The sequence below is a fragment of the Phyllobates terribilis genome, unplaced genomic scaffold (assembly GCF_046119375.1).
Source record: "Phyllobates terribilis strain yellow unplaced genomic scaffold, ASM4611937v1 Scaffold_7__3_contigs__length_470593459, whole genome shotgun sequence".
Taxonomy (NCBI): Eukaryota; Metazoa; Chordata; class Amphibia; order Anura; family Dendrobatidae; genus Phyllobates; species Phyllobates terribilis.
The window spans coordinates 361,565,186-361,583,135 of NW_027362767.1; the positions used below are offsets into that span (position 1 = coordinate 361,565,186).

Sequence of the window (17,950 nt, forward strand, 5' to 3'; positions counted from 1 at the left end):
GCATGGACAGCCTCTTCAAATGATCCCACAGATGTTCAATGATATTCAGGTCTGGGGACTGGGATGGCCATTCCAGAACATTGTAATTGTTCCTCTGCATGAATGCCTGAGTAGATTTGGAGCGGTGTTTTGGATCATTGTCTTGCTGAAAGATCCATCCACTGCGTAACTTCAACTTTATCACTGATTCTTGAACACTATTGCCAAGAATCTGCTGATACTGAGTGGAATCCATGCGTCCCTCAACTTTAACAAGATTCCCAGTGCCGGCATTGACCACACAGCCCCAAAGCATGATGGAACCTCCACCAAATTTTACTGTGGGTAGCAAGTGTTTTTCTTGGAATGCTGTGTTTTTTTGCCACCATGCATAACGCCTTTTTGTATGACCAAACAACTCAATCTTGGTTTCATCAGTCCACAGGACCTTCTTCCAAAAAGAAATAGGCTTCTTCAAATGTGCTTTTGCATACCTCAGCCGACTCTGTTTGTGCGTACTTGCAGAAACGGCTTCTTTCGCATCACTCTCCCATACAGCTTCACTTTGTGCAAAGTGCGTTGTATAGTTGACCGATGCACAGTGACACCATCTGCAGCAAGTTGATGCTGCAGCTCTCTGGAGGTGGTCTGAGGATTGTCCTTGACTGATCTCACCATTCTTCTTCTCTGCCTTTCTGATGTTTTTCTTGTCCTGACACTTCTGGCCTTAACAAGAACTGTCCCTATGTTCTTCCATTTCCTTACTATGTTCCTCACAGTGGAAACTGACAGGTTAAATCTCTGAGACAGCTTTTTGTATCCTTCCCCTGAACAACTATGTTGAATAATCTTTGTTTTCAGATCATTTGACAGTTGTTTTGAGGAGCCCATGATGCCACTCTTCAGAGGAGATTCAAACAGGAGAACAACTTGCAAGTGGCCACTTTAAGTAGCTTTTCTCATGATTGCATACACCTGGCTATAAAGTTGAAAGCTCAATGAGGTTACAAAACCAAAAAAAGTGCTTTAGTAAGTCAGTAAAAAGTAGGCAGGAGTATTTAAAACAAGAAAATGATAAGGGTGCCCATACTTATGCACAGGTCAAATTTTGTTTGAATGCAGATTGCACATTTTCTGTTAGCACAATAAACCTCATTTCAAGGCAGAAACATTACTGTGTCCATCAGTTATTACATATATCAAACTGAAATAGCTGTTGCAAAAACACCAATTTTAAGAAAACATTAAGCTTAAGATTAATAGGGGTGCCCAAACTTTTTCATATGACTGTAACAGACACCTCCACCCTTCCACCTCATACCACCAGAGGAAGCCTGTTAGGGATATATATAGACTGGAAGGTGGAGTTAGAGTCAGAGTGTGTGCTTGAACGAGAGATCAGTGAGAAGCAGCATGTGAGCTGCTGTGCTGAGGGCCAGCCAGGGCCTAAAGCACGTGCTGAAGCCTCAGGGCCTAGAGCGTGGCCGGAGGCAATGAGAAGAGTGAGAGGAGTTATGGGGGCAGAGGAGCATCTTAGGCTCACCCCAGAACACAAGCCGGACACCGGGTCCACGTCTACAGGGTCCTCTACGCCCAGTAGGAATAACTGGTATACCAGGAGGATTCTAGACCCCTGGTCCACCTGAAGATACAATCATTTAAAGAACTAGGAACCACGAAGGTCCCAGCATCCAGGGATAGGGGTAGCCAGAAGAAAGTTCTTACCACCAAGCATGCAGGTGAGGAGAGTGAAAGAGTACAGAAGCTAGGCCTAATTTCAGGCTGGTCAGAAGCTTCAGAGTGAGAGGAAGAAAAGGATCAGGAGGCCTTATACCCGCTCACTGGGGAGAGTGCACCCTTCCTATCAAGTACCCTGGACCGTACCTGCCATCTACACCAGTAAAAGTACTGAAGCGAACCCCCTGTGTGCATGTCTGTTATTCTCCCCTGGCCCGGCTGGGCCACCTCTCACCTGCATCCCTTCCATCAACACTGCCCCGGGGGCCCGCTCCGCCTGTGGGGAGCAGAAACATCCCAGCTGCCATCCTATCACCCCCGGAGGTCTGCAGCAGCGCCGCTACTCATTACCGGGAACCATAGGTGGCGTCACGAGACAAAACTGTTAACAATCCCCTTTTTAAAGAGTGACCCCAGGGTACGGGCCCGGGAGCCGACTGCCGTGACATCCCAAGAAGGTAAAGGCCTGGGTACCGAGTCCCCCATATTCCCCTGGGCGAGTCAGCGACATGAAGTGATGAAGCTTCTTGTGTGACACAAGGTCTTCGGCAAGCTACACGCGAGTTGAGCAGACATCATTGCCTTCCTTCTGCAGAGTCAGTACCATCTCAACCTTTTCTGCGGTTGGAACCTCAATGTCAAAAAAAGCCATAATCTCATTGAGGGACCACAGGCGTATGTTGAAAGTTTTCATTGCTGCCTCAGCAACCTGCGCATTGATTCCTTTGTATGCCACAATTTCTTTCAGTATTGTCAAGTCTCTGCAAAGTGGCTGGGATCTGACAGAAGTACCAAGCCTTCAAGTATATGCGGACAGTAAGGCTATGTGCACACTGTGCGTTTTTGGTGAGTTTTTTGTGCGTTTTTTCTGCGCAGAAATGGGCCAAAAACGCATTGCACACCTTATCCCATGATTTCCTATGACATTTTGCAAGTTCTGCACACATGATCAGGATTTTTCCTGACTGAATATCTTGTGCAGAAAAAGAAGCAACATGTCCATTCTTTGTGCGTTTTTGTCTGCGTTTTTCCAATACAATGCATTAGAAAAAACGCATGGCCAATCCGCAGGCAAAGACACACAAAAAAAGCATGAAAACGCATCAAAAACGTTGTGGATTTTCTGCAGCGTTTTTGCTGCCAAGAGATGCAGAAACGCTGCAGAAATTTCTGCAAGCAATTCCTGATGGTGCGCACATAGCCTAAAAGTGCAAAATTGATGGAGATTTTTTAACTCTGTCAAAGTTAAATGAAATTGGTGACGAAACATGAAGATCTTCAGAGTGTATATCACTTTGGCCATCCATCGGATGCCTGGAGTGTTGATGTGTATGTCTGGGTTTGCCGGCGAACCAAGGAACAGGAGTGCCAGTGTTAACAATTCCTTGTAATCATCTCTTGGATGTGCAAGCTGGTTGGGGCAAAATTCAACTAGACATTCCTTAAGTGGATTTTAAATAGCCAAATATTTATAGTACAGGATAATAATAGTATACTCCTTAGCAATGTATTGTGTTCAGCAAGAGTATTTCTAAAAGATAACCTAACCTTTAATTAGATATTTTAAAATAACATAAACCACATATTAAAGTGCTCTTAGTGCCAGTGCTCAATAAAAATCACGATCTCACCCAGAATTGATGACTCAGTTGGGTCCTATGAACGGCGACAGGCCAGCCAAAATGCAGGGGTACCAATAAATGTTTCTTGTGTACCCTGTCGTGCCCTGTTTGTCTCTCACTCTAAAAAGAGCAGTATAACCTACCGGTATATACAATAATAACCCCAAAAGAAAAAATGCCCTCCCAACGCATTTCTACCTCAATGGCGAGACCTCATCAGGGCAGTGTATTTGAAATAGCTTGGCTTATAGGGACTGAGGGTCCATTTACATATGCAGTGTAAGAAAAGCCATAAAAAGTCTGGATACGTAAAAAGTTACAAGAGTCCTCCATTTTTTTGATCAGGCAGAACTCTGCAAGGACTTTTCATTGTGTGACTGCCACTGCAGTACATGGCAGTGTAACTTTTTGCATGTTCACACCTCTTATGGTTTTTATAGGGTACAGCTTGGGTACTGCTCATCAATTCTGGGTGAGATCATGATTTTTATTGAGCACTAAGAGCACATTATTATGTGGTTTATGTTATTTTAATATATCTAATTAAAGGTTATGTGTTAGAAATACTATTACTGAATACAACTGGACGGAGCTAAGTTGAAACTGTCATCTTCCATTCCAGCCGAAAACTTTTTTTTATCTAGTTCATTCCAGGCAGCCGAAAATCTCTTGAACAACTTTATATTTGGACCTGTTGATGCCGGCCACAATTTATCAATCACTCTTGCAATAATTAGCTCGTGAATGTGGTGCCTACATGGTAAACTCAGTAGTTCTTTCTGCAGTTTCTGTTGCAATAGGACGCATGTACCGGCGTTGTACCAGTGTTACTGTGATGTTCCCTTAATATCTCTTTCATATAGTTCAATCTACTGTTCTATTGTTACCTGTTCATGCTTGTCTGCTGCCCCCTGCTGACCAGAAGCTTTGTGTCACTCCCTCGCTCCTCCTTTTACATTTTTTCTAGAATGTGGGAGTGTCCTGCAGTTCTGTGTACTACCTCACTTCCTGGCATCCATTTTTACTCCAGCCACCAGCGTGAGAGGCACACATCCCCCATTGGGCTGCAGAAAGCAAAGTCTTTTGACCAGCAGCTGCTTCCGCAGCTCAGTAGCGGCTCCAGAGGTGAACACCTACAAGACTATTACAGTACTGGCTACTTGTATCATCTGCACTGTATTACTGTACCTCACTGTCTTCGGGTATGGTTCAGATAAACCACCGCTGATTCATCTCTCTGCATCCACGTTTGTCTTCATCCACCTTGAGCCGCACTAGGTCCTGTCTGCCTCGCTTCAAGGATCAGAAGGTAACACCTCTCATATTATAATTTTACTGCGCACCTTCAGTCGCCTTAAGTGGGGACAGAACAGTCAAAAGACTCCTTTAAGCCCAGCAAAAACAGTGCCTTAAGATCATTATCCGGCTACTGACTCCCTAAGAATCCAGCACCTCACTCTGGAATCTGCCCAGCAACAGCGCTTGCCTGGGTAAGCCTAAGGAAGCCCTCACATCTATGCCCGAGGTTTCCCTCCGCCCATACCCTGATATACTCTTGCAGCATATTATACCACATCGCTGTTGATCGTGGGACCGAAAAACAAACAAAAAGCCCACATTTCTCTACAAAACACCTTAGGAATCTTATCAGGGCATCTTAACAAAGCTGTACCGCGATTTCCAACCCCCAATTCAAAAGTTTTGTTTCTTAAAGACACAGCACACCTTAAACCGAAATGGCCGAAAAAGACCTTGCACAGTTCCCCACTGCTGAAACAGAGCAAATACAACCCGATACTGTCAACGATGAAGAGCAGGAAGCAGAAATCACGCTCCCAGCAGATCAAGTTGTTCGACAAAGACGCTCTGTCAAACCAATAATATAGGCTATAGAGAACTTTCACAATACAAAAGACGAACTATGTGACAACCTTGAAGAACTATGGGAACGGGTTTCTTACCACATTTCAAAACTTCAACCCTCTTCAGGCGACACTGCAAACTTACAAGCTGCCATTGAACGACTGAACACAGCTCAAGAAAAATACCAGAGGCTGTTTACGAGGTACACTACCTTTCTAAAAGTCTCCAATCTTGACGAAGCCCTTTCAGATCTGAGCAAGGCAGAATTGGTATACAGGGAAAGAGACGCCAAGATACAAAATGTCAAAGATGAAGCAGAATACCGTATTTCTTACCAGCAAGAAACTAGGTCTCACAGAACAACCTCATCTAGACACTCCTCTCGGTCATCAAGAGCATCATCCTCAAGAAGCTTAGCCTTGAGTGACAGAATACTAGAGGCCCGCATAAGAGCAGAACAATCCAAGGTGAGACTTTCCTTCACAGAAAGAGAAGTAGAAGCAGAGAAAAAGAGGGCAGAAGCGGAGGCTCGGATAAAGGTTCTTCATTCACAGATGGAAGAGGAAGTTGCGTTAGCTGAAGTGAAGCTACTCCAGCAAGCGTTGAGCCAAGGTCCTGATCCAGTTTGCTCTCCACCACAGGAAATAGACGATCCGGTTGATCGCACCAGAGACTATGTGCTGAACCAGTTACCTGAGTCAACCCCAGGCTGCATCACCGTCCAAGCCAACAACACTGAGATCTCCAAGTCAGCTCCACCGGCAGCACCAAAGCCTTCCACAGCACCTGAGCAAGTTAATGACAGTCACCAAGAGGTGCCTTCTCAAATGCAGTCACTACAGCAAGCTGGCTACCAAGCATTTCTTCATCCACCTCCACAGCTCTAGCAGCAGTCATCAGACTCTACAGAGGCTAAACCACAGCTCAACACTGCCGCAACATCATTCTACCCGGAAACATCTCAACCTTTCACGCCAGGCAACCCATACGCCCAAAGGACATCACAAGTTGTCGTGGCAACAAGCAGTGAGAAATCCGATATGTCGGAGTTTGCCAGGTTTATGGTGATCAGAGAGCTAATCAACACCAGTCTTTCCAAATTTGATGATTGTGCAGAGAACTACAGGGCCTGGAAGGCAACCTTCAAGGCTGCAATCGCCAACCTCAGTCTCACCGCAGAACAGGAGCTTGACCTCATGATCAAATGGTTGGGTCCAGATTCTACAAACCGTATCAAGAACCTTAGAACTGTCTACGTGGGACAAGCAGGAGCAGGTCTCGCTGCTGCCTGGCAAAGACTGGAACGCACCTTTGGCAGTGCAGAAGCAATAGAAAAGGCCCTATTCAAGAGACTTCAGAACGTCCCAAAGATCAACCTCAAGGAAGTCCACAAGCTTCAAGACCTAAGTGATTTGCTTATGGAGCTGGAGCTCGCCAAAAGAGACCCTCGTCTGTCTGGCCTGTGTTACCTGGATACAGCACATGGAGTGAACCCAATCGCGATGAAGCTACCGTACAGTTTGCAGGAGAAGTGGGCAACGTCAGTCACAAGGTACAAGAGAGTGCATGACGTCACCTTCACCCATTCATTCATTTCTGCAGGTTCATCGACGAGCAATCCCAGATGAGGAACGACCTCAGCCTCGACTTCCTACAGCTTAACACTGCAACTTCAACTACACCATCATTGAAGTATGAAGGTGTAATACAGAAACGTAGAGACGTTGAGAACACTGTGAGTGTTAGAAAGCCTAATCTCCCATCACCTGCAGTACCCACCGGTACACAGTACACCGCATCATCAGGAGACAAGTCCTTCAATCAGGAATGTCCCATTCACAAGAAGCCTCACTCACTGAGCAAGTGCAGAGGGTTCAGGTCAAAGGCCCTTCAGGAGCGCAAGAAAGTCCTCACTGAGCTTGGGGTATGTTTCAGATGCTGCGCTTCAGTGGAGCATATGGCCAAAGACTGTGAAGCTGTCATCAAGTGTGAGGAGTGTAATAGCGAAGAATACACCTCAGCTATGCACCCAACCCCGCTCGCCAGAGATTCATCGACTGCAGTCTCCGACATCGCTCCCACTCCAAGTCATGGCGGGGAGCCCCAGAATCAGTCTAACACCACCACAGCCGTCTCATGTTCATGCTCTAAGGTATGTGGTGAGGGTCAAAGGGAGAAGTGTTGTGCCCGAATATGTCTAATCAAGGTCTATCCGGAAGGGCTTCCAGAAAAGGCAGTGAAGATGTATGCCATAATAGACGACCAAAGCAGCCGGTCCTCGGCAGGACCCAAGTTTTTTGAAGCCTTCGGAATTAAAGGTCCATCAGAACCCTACACCTTAAATACCTGTTCAGGCCGTATAGAGACTAGGGGCAGGAGAGCGCGAGGATTCATTGCTTCTCCTATCAATGGAGATACCGAAATACCCCTACCAACTCTTATTGAATGTGACCAAATAACTAATCACAAGGACGAGATTCCTACTCCCGAAGCTGCACTTCACCAACCACACCTAAGGCACCTGGTCAGTGTTATTCCTCCTATGGATGTCAACGTCGAGGTTCTGCTCCTGCTCGGTAGAGACAATCTAAGGGTACACAAGGTGCGTCAACAGTGTAATGGACCTGACTATGCACCATACGCCCAGAGACTGGACTTAGGATGGGTAGTCATAGGAAATGTATGTGCAAATCGTTCAGAGATTAATTCCTTCAAGATTTACGTGCGTGGAGATGGACGCACTACCTTTATCAAGCCATGTCCTCATCATTATGGGGTGAAAGAGAAGTCTCCAGGCCCCACACAGACAACTGTCATTGCTTCTCTATGTATTAGCAACTTGGGAAGATCAGTCTTCCACACAACTAAGGACGACGACAAGGTAGCCCTGTCAGTAGAGGACAAAGAATTTATCAAAATAATGGACTGTGAGTTCTCTAAAGACGAAACAGACCACTGGGTTTCTCCATTACCCTTCCGAGCTACCAGGGTAAGACTCCCAAACAATCGGGAACAAGTTCTGTCTAGATTTAACTCCCTTCAGCGTAACCATGGATCCAGAAGCCCCAACCATTTTGACTCCCGCAATTCTTATCACTCAAAAGATCAACAACGCAATATTGCCTAGCGGAGATTTTACTCATGCGAACATTTATCAGAAGCATTTGAAACGTGTTCAATACTTGGCGGACTATTTCTGGAACAGGTGGAGAAAGGAGTACATCATCATTCTGCAAGTGAGAAGGAAGTGACAACACCCCAAGCCGAACCTCAAAGAAGGAGACCTAGTGCTCATGAAAGATCAACCCACAGAAAGGTCTGATTGGCCTATGGGACTAATTTCTAAAGCACTCCCGAGCCAGGATGGCAAAGTTCGGAAGGTGGAATTGAAGGTCGTCAGGAAAGGCGAGCCAAAGACTTTTATAAGACCCATCCACGAACTTGTTCTGTTGTTGCCTGTTGAGAGCATCCCTACTGAATGAACAGTACAAGTCGTACCTTTGAGTCTTCTTCTTCGATACGGACTTGACTTATGTGTTTTAACATGCCTTTTCTTTACAGGTTGTTTTTAGTTATAGACTCTAGTAGTGAAATCCCCAAAGTGAATTTCAGACGGGGAGTGTGCTGCTCCCTTAATATCTCTTTCATATAGTTCAATATACTGTTCTATTGTTACCTGTTCATGCTTGTCTGCTGCCCCCTGCTGACCAGAAGCTTTGTGTCACCCCCTCGCTCCTCCTTTTACACTAGAATGTGGGAGTGTCCTGCAGTTCTGTGTACTGCCTCACTTCCTGGCATCCATTTTTACTCCAGCCACCAGCGTGAGAGGCACACATCCCCCATTGGGCTGCAGAAAGCAAAGTGTTTTGACCAGCAGCAGCTTCTGCAGCTCAGTAGCGGCTCCAAGGGTGAACACCCACAAGACTATTACAGTACTGGCTACTTGTATCATCTGCACTGTATTACCTCACTGTCTTCGGGTATGGTTCAGATAAACCACCGCTGATTCATCTCTCTGCGTCCACGTTTGTCTTCATCCACCTGGAGCCGCACTTGGTCCTGTCTGCCTCGCTTCAAGGATAAGAAGGTAACACCTCTCATATTATAATTTTACTGCGCACCTTCAATCGCCTTAAGTGGGGACAGAACAGTTACTACTGGTCGTGTCCGATGACATAAACTTCACTTTACCCTATTGCTGCAAATCACCCTAGTATCGCTCATCAACACTTGCAAATTACTATTATAAACTAAAGTAAGTGAATTTCAGGCAAAAATGTAATTAGACAGTAAAAGACACAATGGGAGTGGTATAGGCTGCTGCGGGAATATATAGAGATTAGACTTACCTAAAACAGTGAATAATACTAAATGTCTGTAATCTGATAAGTTTACTTTGAAACAGGAATTAAAACAACCAAAATCCTATTTTATTGGCTATTAAGTGTTCAAGGGCTGAGAAAATAAACAATTTTTTAAAAGATATTACTGATCATTATGTGTAATAATTATATTTTTTATTTTTTCTATAAAACGTATTGTCACTCTAACATATATATATATATATATAAATATATCTACAGCGGGTGAAATAAGTATTGAATATATCACCAATTTTCTAAGTATATATATTTGTAAAGGTTTTCTTGACATGAAATTCTCACCAGATGTCAGTAACAACCCATCCAATCCACACAGGCAAAGAAATCAAACCATACATGTCCATAAATTAAGTTATGTGTAATAATGAGAAATGACACAGGGAAAAAGTATTGAAGGTGCTTACTGAAATTTATTTAATACTTCGTATAAAAGCCTTTGTTGGTGATGAAGCTTCAAGATGCCTCCTGTATGGAGAAACTAGTCGCAGATATTGCTCGGGTGTGATTTTGGCCCATTCTTCCACACAAACACTCCTCACCTCCTGAAGGTCCCGTGGGCTTCTTCTATGAACTCTGAGCTTTAGTTCCTTCCATTCTAGCAGCTTCATTTTCTTTCTCTGAAAGCAATTGAGAGTTTCCTTGGCTGTGTGTTTGGGATAATTGTCTTGCTGAAATGTCCACCCTCTTTTCATCTTCATCCTGGTAGATAGCAGCAGATTTTTATCATGAATGTCTCGGTACATTTGTCCATTAATCCTTCCCTTCAATTATATGAAGTTTGCTAGTGCAGTATGCTGAAAACCAGCCCCACACCATGATGTTCCCACCTCCAAACTTCACTGTTGGTATGGTGTTTTTGGGGTGATATGAGGTGCCTTTTGGCCTCCAAACATAGTGTGTATTATGACATCCAAAGAGTTCAATTTTGGTCTCATCTGACCAGACTATATTCTCCCAGTATTTCACAGGCTTGTCTGAATGGTCACAATATTCAGATTTATATTTGTAAAATATTTAGAAAAATGTGCATTATTTCCTTTACACTTCACAAATACTTTCAACTTTGTGTTAGTATATCACACATCTCAATAAATACATTTACGTTTGTGGGTGTTTATATGCTGGTAAAATACAGATTGTTGGGGTGAAATAAGTATGCTATATACAGTTATATGAAAAAGTTTGGGCACCCCTATTAATCTTAAGCTTAATGTTTTATAAAAATTGGTGTTTTTGCAACAGCTATTTCAGTTTGATATATGTAATAACTGTTGGACACAGTAATGTTTCTGCCTTGAAATGAGGTTTATTGTACTAACAGAAAATGTGCAATCTGCATTCAAACAAAATTTGACAGGTGCATAAGTATGGGCACCTCACCAGAAAAGTGACATTAATATTTAGTAGATCCTCCTTTTGCAAAAATAACAGCCTCTAGTCGCTTCCTGTAGCTTTTAATGAGTTCCTGGATCCTGGATGAAGGTATTTTTGACCATTCCTCTTTACAAAACAATTCCAGTTCAGTTAAGTTTGATGGTCGCCGAGCATGGACAGCCCTCTTCAAATGATCCCACAAATGTTCAATGATATTCAGGTCTGGGGACTGGGATGGCCATTCCAGAACATTGTAATTGTTCCTCTGCATGAATGCCTGAGTAGATTTGGAGCGGTGTTTTGGATCATTGTCTTGCTGAAAGATCCATCCCCTGTGTAACTTCAACTTTATCACTGATTCTTGAACATTATTGTCAAGAATCTGCTGATACTGAGTGGAATCCATGCATCCCTCAACTTTAACAAGATTCCTAGTGCCGGCATTGGCCACACAGCCCCAAAGCATGATGGAACCTCCACCAAATTTTACTGTGGGTAGCAAGTGATTTTCTTGGAATGCTGTGTTTTTTGCCGCCATGCATAACGCCTTTTTGTATGACCAAACAACTCAATCTTGGTTTCATCAGTCCACAGGACCTTCTTCCAAAAAGAAATTGGCTTCTCCAAATGTGCTTTTGCATACCTCAGCCGACTGTTTGTGGCGTGCTTGCAGAAACGGCTTCTTTCACATCATTCTCCCATACAGCTTCTCCTTGTGCAAAGTGCGTTGTATAGTTGACCGATGCACAGTGACACCATCTGCAGCAAGTTGATGCTGCAGCTCTCTGGAGGTGGTCTGAGGATTGTCCTTGACTGATCTCACCATTCTTCTTCTCTGCCTTTCTGGTGTTTTTCTTGGCCTGCCACATCTGGCATTAACAAGAACTGTCCCTGTGTTCTTCCATTTCCTTACTATGTTCCTCACAGTGGAAACTGACAGGTTAAATCTCTGAGACAGCTTTTTGTATCCTTCCCCTGAACAACTATGTTGAATAATCTTTGTTTTCAGATCATTTGACAGTTGTTTTGAGGAGCCCATGATGCCACTCTTCAGAGGAGATTCAAACAGGAGAACAACTTGCAAGTGTCCCCTTTAAGTAGCTTTTCTCATGATTGCATACACCTGGCTATGAAGTTCAAAGCTCAATGAGGTTACAAAACCAAAAAAAGTGCTTTAGTACGTCAGTAAAAAGTAGGTAGAAGTATTTAAAACAAGAAAATGATAAGGGTGCCCATACTTATGCACCTGTCAAATTTTGTTTGAATGCAGATTGCACATTTTCTGTTAGTACAATAAACCTCATTTCAAGGCAAAAACATTACTGTGTCCAACAGTTATTGCATATATCAAACTGAAATAGCTGTTGCAAAAACACCAATTTTTAAAAAACATTAAGCTTAAGATTAATAGGGGTGCCCAAACTTTTTCATATAACTGTGTATATATATATATATATATATATACAGTACAGACCAAAAGTTTGGACACACCTCATTTAAAGATTTTTCTGTATTTTCATGACTATGAAAATTGTACATTCACACTGAAGGCATCAAAACTATGAATTAACACATGTGGAATTATATACTTAACAAAAAAAGTGTGAAACAACTGAAAATATGTCTTATATTCTAGGTTCTTCAAAGTAGCCACCTTTTGCTTTGATGACTGCTTTGCACACTCTTGGCATTCTCTTGATGAGCTTCAAGAGGTAGTCACCGGAAATGGTTTTCACTTCACAGGTGTGCCCTGTCAGGTTTAATAAGTGGGATTTCTTGCCTTATAAATGGTGTTGGGACCATCAGGTGTGTTGTGCTGAAGTCTGGTGGATACACAGCTGATAGTCCTACTGAACTATTAGAATGTTAGAATTTGTATTATGGCAAGAAAAAAGCAGCTAAGTAAAGAAAAACGAGTGGCCATCATTATTTTAAGAAATGAAGGTCAGTCAGTCCGAAAAATTGGGCAAACTTTGAATGTGTCCCCAAGTGCAGTTGCAAAAACCATCAAGCGCTACAAAGAAACTGGCTCACATGAGGACCGCCCCAGGAAAGGAAGACCAAGAGTCACCTCTGCTTCTGAGGATAAGTTTATCCGAGTCACCAGCCTCAGAAATCGCAGGTTAACAGCAGCTCATTGACCAGGTCAATGTGACGCGCCCCCTGGGCCGTGGGGTACTCGGGGCTGGGCCAGTCGTCGTTTGGGCAGATGTCACAGTGGCTGTGACCCGGTCCGTGACCCAGGGCGGTCATTCAACAAGGAGATTATTTACAGGGAATTTATATACAAAGTTCGTGACGCCACCTGTGGTATGCGGCTATGTGGAGCCGCCGCTGCGGAGCAGGTCCTCTGGAGCTGATGTCAGTGCAGCAAAGCTGGTGTGGCTCTCCACATGTAGAGCTTAGCTCCAGGGCAGTGTAGATGGTATAGGTTGTGCTGGGCATTGTAGTGCAGGATTTGATGGCACAGCAATAATCACAGAAACAATGGGGTGCAGTCCCCAGGGTCTTTACTCACGGTTATTGCAGTCTAAGTTACAGGTACCAGCGTAACTTCCCTAGTCGTGCTGCGCTTACTCAGGGAGGGGTTCGGGCAACCCTCAGATATCTCCGGAGTACTTAGCGGGACCCCCTTCTGTGTGTTCTCTTTCTGGCCGTCTCCCTGCACCTCATACCAAGTGTCCCAATCCGGTACCTGCGGGCCTTGTCAGGCGACGTCTGTTCCGTCCCCTGGGTCCTCTACAGCTACCTTCTTGATGAGACTGATATGGACTGTTGGCTGCAGGGCTTGAAATACTGCAGCCTCTGGTTTCTAGTTGAGTTATTCTCATTTGCACAAGGAAAGACTAGAAGCAATGGGATGAAACTAAATGGGAGGAGACACAGATTAGATATTAGAAAAAACTTTTTGACAGCTAGGGTGATTAATGAGTGGAACAGGCTGCCACGAGAGGTGGTGAGTTCCCCTTCAATGGACGTCTTCAAACAGAGGCTGGACAGACATCTGTCTGAGATGATCTAGTGCAGAGGTCCCCAACCGCCGGTCCGCGGACCAGGACCGGGCCGTTGGGGTTTTTCAGCCGGTCCGCGGCACCGCCACAGACAATCACTAAACATTGACAGTGTGCTCTGGTCTGCGGTGGCTCAGAGCACACTGTGTGGGGTGGATGCTGCCCGCTGTTCTAGACTCCCGCAGGGTAGACCTGTAGAGGACCTGTGATGACATCAAGGTACATAACTGTGATGTCACCACAGGTCCTGAAGCAAGGGCGGAACTACCGCCCGTGCAGCCGGTTCATTGAACGGGGGCCCCGAGGGAGAGGGGGCCCCTCCAGCCTCCAGCAGGGCCGCCATCAGGGCATGACTGCCCTGACTCCAGTATGGGGCCCGGCCGGTAGGAGCCCCCTCGGAGCCCCCCTCTTGTGCGTCTCTCTCCTCATGGGGCCCCCGGCCCCATGCAAAGCGCCGGGTCCAGGACATCTCATAATTTCTCTGACTTCCGGTCATGTGACGGTGTCGTCACATGACCGGAAGGCAGGAGAACCTGGTGTCAGCGATTTGGATGAGCGCCAGGATTCTGCAGGGATCGCATGGGGGTAAGTATAACAAGTTTTATTTTTTTTTAAATACAATTAACTAGGAGTGGGGGGAATGGGAGATGCACACGGGGGGAGGGGAGAGATGAGAGATGCACATGGGGGAGGGGAGAGATGAGAGATCCACATGGGGGGGAGGGGAGAGATGAGAGATGCACATGGGGGGGAGGGGAGAGATAAGAGATGCACATGGGGGGGAGGGCAGAGATGAGAGATGCACATGGGGGGGAGAGGAGAGATGAGAGATGCACATGGGGGGGAGAGATGAGAGATGCACATGGGGGAGGGGAGAGATGAGAGATGCACATGGGGGAGGGGAGAGATGAGAGATGCACATGGGGGGAGGGGAGAGATGAGAGATGCACATGGGGGGAGGGGAGAGATGAGAGATGCACATGGGGGGGAGGGGAGAGATGAGAGATGCACGGGGGGGATGAGAGATGCACGGGGGGATGAGAGATGCACGGGGGGGATGAGAGATGCACGGGCGGGATGAGAGATGCACGGAGGGGATGAGAGATGCACGGGGGGTGGATGAGAGATGCACGGGGGGTGAGAGATGCACAGAGGGGGATGAGAGATGCACGGAGGGGGATGAGAGATGCACGGGGGGTGAGCTGCACATGGGGGGGTGAGAGATGCACATGGGGGGGTTATGTTTACATAACTTTGTTGCCTTATGAAGGGCGGGGGGGGCCCCCAAAAATTTCTTGCACAGGGGCCCACTACAGTCTGTGTCTGCCCCTGGGATGAAGTAAATGCAGCTGAACAGCAGCTGTCAGGACAGCTGCCCTGTCCTGCTGCAGGGCATGATGGGGCCTCAGTGATGCGGCTCCTGGCATAGCTCCTGGCGGGGACCTGGTCTACACTATATGATAAGTATGCACTAAACTCCAAATCCCTCCATTACCCCGCCCCCATATGACCAAAGCCCCGCCCACCCCACCCCCTCGTTGCTGGGCCATGGAAAAATTATCTTGCTTCAAGCCGGTCCCTGGTGCAAAAAAGGTTGGGGATCACTGATCTAGTGAATCCTGCTTTGAGCAGGGGGTTGGACCAGATGACCCAGGAGGTCCCTTCCAACTCTACCATTCTATGATTCTATGATTCTATGAGTTATAGAGTGCTCTGCTAGTTGAGGGACCGGTCCCCTTTGTGTGGCCTGACCCCTCCACCTCCTGGTAGATTCGGGCGTATGGGTGGCCTCCAGCACTACCCGTACCCCTGGGGTCCTTTCCTTCATTCCTGGAACCCTTCCTGCTCCTTCTCCTCTTCCTTCAGTCCTGGGCCTCTCCTCAGGCCCTCTGCCTGAGCAGAGCTCCTACAGAGCGCCTGCTCCCAACTCCTCTCATTGTAGACTGTTCTCACTCACTGCTCACTGTTCTGATCTGGACTAAGCTGTCCTCACTAAACAAGATAGCTTCTCTATTTATACCTTCCTTCATGTGCTCCCCTAAGCTACTTCCTCCACCCACACCCACTATATAGCTCCTCCCAACAGCTAGGGACCCAGGACTGTGCTCTCCCTTAGGAGCAATCTCGCCCTACCCCCACTGCGGGTATGTGTTGGATGCAGGTGTTAGGGTCCCGAGCTGTACTCCTTCCTTACCTGAGAGTGAGATACCACACCTCTGGGTGAGATGCAGTACCTCTGTGGCGACCGATCCCTCAGGGGCGCCACAAATGCCACACAGAGGTCTAGCAGCAGACACATCTCTTCAACAACTGTTAAGAGGAGACTTTGTGCAGCAGGCCTTCATGGTAAAATAGCTGCTAGGAAACCACTGCTAAAGACAGGCAACAAGGAGAAGAGACAAGTTTGGGCTAAAGAACACAAGGAATGGACATTAGACCAGTGGAAATCTGTGCTTTGGTCTGATGAGTCCAAATTTGAGATCTTTGGTTCCAACCACCGTGCGACGCAGAAAAGGTGAACGGATGGACTCTACATGCCTAGTTCCCACCGTGAAGCATGGAAGAGGAGGCGTGATGGTGTTGGGGTGCTTTGCTGGTGACACTGTTGGGGATTTATTCAAAATTGAAGGCATACTGAACCAGCATGGCTACAACAGCATCTTGCAGCGGCATGCTATTCCATCCGGTTTGCGTTTAGTTCGACCATCATTTATTTTTCAACAGGACAATGACCCCAAACACACCTCCAAGCTGTGTAATAGCTATTTGACCAAGAAGGAGAGTGATGGGGTGCTACGCCAGATCACCTGGCCTCCACAGTCACCAGACCTGAACCCAATCGAGATGGTTTGGGGTGAGCTGGACCGCAGAGTGAAGGCAAAAGGGCCAACAAGTGCTAAGCATCTCTGGGAACTCCTTCAAGATTGTTGGAAGACCATTTCCGGTGACTACCTCTTGAAGCTCATCAAGAGAATGCCAAGAGTGTGCAAAGCAGTCATCAAAGCAAAAGGTGGCTACTTTGAAGAACCTAGAATATAAGACATATTTTCAGTTGTTTCACACTTTTTTGTTAAGTATATAATTCCACATGTGTTAATTCATAGTTTTGATGCCTTCAGTGTGAATGTACAATTTTCATAGTCATGAAAATACAGAAAAATCTTTAAATGAGAAGGTGTGTCCAAACGTTTGGTCTGTACTGTATATGAATAAATATCTACATATACATATATAACTACAAAACTATTTATTGCTGCAACTGTCCTCCTGTATAGCTGTCACTATCTTGTTTCTGGACTGAAGTTATTGCCTTGCTGGTTTTATCAGTTCCCTGTAGATGGCGCCATCTGCACACATCTGACGTGCCCGCCTAATATTCATCATACACGGTGTAGACTAAGTCTATGTCGGAGCTGCCTCAAATAAAGAATTTAGTGTCATTTTTTAGAACGTATCGTAATATATATACAGAATATAATTATATATTATCATTATTCACACAAATGGATTATGTCGTATTACCTATGCAATGGCTCAATTTTTTCCTTTTTTTTAGGTGCACTGGAATAATAAAACAATAAATATTACACCCTTAAAAATAACATCTTGTCTTTGATTGGTTGTTTCGGGCTACAAGGACAGTTTTTCTGGATACAGTTATAATAAATGAGGCTCATTTGGACTTTAAAAATGTTGTGCTGCGGAGACTTGAGCTATTACACATGACGTCCGCACTCCTAGTCTGGGACACGACAAATGTGACTTCAGCATTATCAATGATCCGATGATAATTTGATTCATCATCAGCTTGGTTATCATCATTTACCAGGTTTTCTCCTATGTGCTCAGCTGCATACCGTGGCGAGGATTCATCACACATCGCTCAGCACATATCAGCTCGTCGGTGCCTCTTCCAGAACGTCATACATCAGGTCACCACCGTATGGGATTAAAGAAATAGTTCTAGAATATAAACATCGTA

The 17,950-nt window shown here is 45.5% G+C and overlaps 1 long non-coding RNA gene across 1 annotated transcript in view; it reads right to left on the reverse strand.

Moving 5' to 3' along the window:
• Nucleotides 1–9,984: 9,984 nt before the first annotated feature.
• Nucleotides 9,985–17,950, reverse strand: part of LOC141154837 (uncharacterized) — a 78,291-nt gene continuing 70,325 nt past the window's right edge. The window contains exons 3-4 of the long non-coding RNA XR_012247484.1: nucleotides 17,795–17,931; nucleotides 9,985–10,282 (exon numbers count right to left, since the gene is read on the reverse strand). This is a non-coding gene — a long non-coding RNA (uncharacterized lncRNA). The remainder of the gene's footprint in view (nucleotides 10,283–17,794; nucleotides 17,932–17,950) is intronic.